This window comes from Carassius auratus, chromosome 9 (genome assembly GCF_003368295.1).
Source record: "Carassius auratus strain Wakin chromosome 9, ASM336829v1, whole genome shotgun sequence".
Classification (NCBI taxonomy): domain Eukaryota; kingdom Metazoa; phylum Chordata; class Actinopteri; order Cypriniformes; family Cyprinidae; genus Carassius; species Carassius auratus.
Window position 1 is genome coordinate 18,728,941 of NC_039251.1, and position 3,121 is coordinate 18,732,061.

Genomic DNA, 3,121 nt, shown 5'->3' on the forward strand with positions numbered 1-3,121 from the left:
TTGTACTTTTTTAAATGCGAGCACATGTTTATTTATTTTTTCCTCAAAGGAGTTCTTGATGTAAATTTAAGTTCAAGTTTATATGACATATTGTACATTTTGAAAAATATAATAAAAAAAAAAATGGTCTGGTGCTTTTAATTTATATGCTTCAGAATTCAAAGAAGTTAAAAATCCACACAACTTTGTTTTTGGAATATGCTCACATCAATTTACATCAATACAATTACATCAGTATAAACAAACAATAAACCCACCTTAATAGTAAACGAGCGCTGCTTCGCGCATGCGCCAAATAGTACAACCAGAGGCTGCAGATTCAGGACCGCAGTTCTAGGCATAGACATATAAATAACTAGACGCCTCATTGGCCGCTCGACCGCACGTCAACGTCGCCGCCATATTGGAGTGGGCAACTGTCATAACTCTCAAATCAGGACAGAAGAAAACATATCTGACGACAGATTGGACACCTTCAAACCGTCACACGATAGTAAAAACAGATCTCGGGGTGTTATCTTTCACAGGTAAGACTCAGCTGTTCTTTCTCGATGTTTTTGGTCATTTTTAACTTTATGTTGACAGCTTAATTAACCACCAGTGTCAGACGATTAATAATATCGCTAGCGTAGTTAGCAGTGAAGGCTGAGACTTCATAAGAACTCAGAGTTTAAATGAATTCTTATTACGTTTTAACTTATATTGCCATTTATATAATAAACTAAATGGTGTTATGAGCACAATATACAGAGTGAGCCCTTTGACTGTCTAGATTAATGATGGAGCTAAAGCTTCTCTCTTTAATTTCACTACCGTTACTTATTTACAAAGATGAAGTGGTAACACTTTAGAATACTAGTCCTTTAGTTAATGTTAGTTAATTCATTAATGAACATGAAAAAACAATGAACAATACATTTATTACTGTATTTATTCATCTTTGTTCATGTTAGTTAATGAAAATACAGTTTTTCATCGTTAGTTCATGCTAATTCAGAGTGCATTAACTAATGTTAACAAGCACAGCTTTTGTTTTAAATAATGCATTAGTAAATGTTGAAATGAACATCAACTAAGATTAATAAATGCTGTAGGATTGTTCTTGCTTAGATCATGTTAACTAAAGTAGTTAACTAATATTAACTAATGGACCGTTTTTCAAAAGTGTTACAGATTAAGTTTATCATCACTTGATTATAAGGATTTCATTGCTTTTCATAAAACTGTGAACTGATTCTATGTATTCTTTTTTCTTCTCTTTTAGCCATTTGCAAACAGGACAAGGACAGCCTTAAGGAAAGCTGAGGAAAGCTGTTCTCGGAGACAAGACTATACCTCCCTAGACTTGTGTTGTGTTTGTACTAAACCCAGAGCAGCCCTAAATGAATCGACAGAATGACCAGCTCATATTCTAATACTATAGACTGCATTTAAAAAGCTTTGCACAGGCTGTTTAATGCTGATAATGTACTGCGTGTGTCTTTACACAAAAACTACATGATGTTAATAGCCTAGAAATGAAAAACACAGGAACTCATAGTGAATCCAGCTGCAATATCATGATAAACTCATTGTGATGTTGTTATAATTATTATTTATTTTGATTAATATCAAGTTTTTGAGGGGAGCATCTCATATTCTGGTCTGTGATAAACAACTATACTTCGAGATTTTGTTGTGCAAGGTAAACCTTACACACTCACACCCAAACATTTATATGTGTTAACATACATGGAAAAATAAATCACTGTTTCAAAATGTGTGTTTTCTGCATGAGTGTGTGTAATGTGCATTATAGAACATATATATATATATATATATATATATATATATATACACACACACACACACACACACACACATATATATATATATATATATATATATATATATATATATATATATATATGTGTGTGTGTGTGTGTGTACATGTATATATTATACATGTATATATTTTACTTAAGGAGCTCATTAATTAAACACAATCTGGAACTCATGTCCACAATTTTTTTATATTGTGTCTGAATTTGATTAATAATTATTACACAAATAAAATATTTTAAAATTACATTTCAATTTTTTTATTTTACTCTTTAATTTACTATTAATTTATTCTTCATTTTTGTCTATTCTGTATTATTCCACCCTTGATATTACATATTCTTCTTGCTATTGTTAACCTATTGTTGTTCAGTTATTGTTAACCTATTGTTGTTCAGTTATTTATTATGGTATTATTCATATTATACAAATAATTTTATACTATTATAAATCTATTATATCGAATATGTTATTGTAGCATTGTACTCGCTTTTCATATTATTCACTTTACTTTAAGTTGTACTACATGTACTTTTTAATATAACATATCACTTTTACTATATTTCTACTGTGCACTGTATCAGTTCATATTTTCATTTTCACTGGATCCATAGCCTCATCAGTTACATGTGTTATTATTTGTTGTGGAGTTCATCTGTAGGCTAGTGTGTCACTTTTTGATTTGTATTTACTTGTTTTATTAAATTTTCTCAACAATAGTAAATTATTAGTGTTTAAAGATGTATTACTTAGATTTTATCACAGAATTTCAAAGGGAATGAGCTGTGTTCTGATCTGAGACACGAAAGAGAGAAAAAATAGAAAAATGTTGGGATTGAACACAGACAAGGCAATAAAATCAAATACATTTAATTAAATGAATATTCAAATTAAATTACATTCATATGTCACAGTTATACTAAATTAACATTAGAATTGTAAACCGAAAATAATAAACGAAATCAAGAAGTGAGACAAATGTGAGCTTTCACAATTCCTTACGAAAATTAATAATTTTCCAAACCTAACTAAATAACTGGAGGCAAAGTTTTTAACTGCACGTAGATCACAAACCTGAAATCGGTTGATAAATGTGAACGTTATCGTGTTTTTATTCAGAAAAAACCGGAGCTCCCCGTTTACTTCCATGTATTTTTAAGGCAGTCTTGCCCTCACTAACATGGCGGCGGCGTTGACGTATCGCAGGAACGGCTCAGAGCGGCCAATGAGGCGTCTAGTTATTTATATGTCTATGGTTCTAGGACCCTAGCGGAACACAAGCGCACCCAACGGAAGTAAG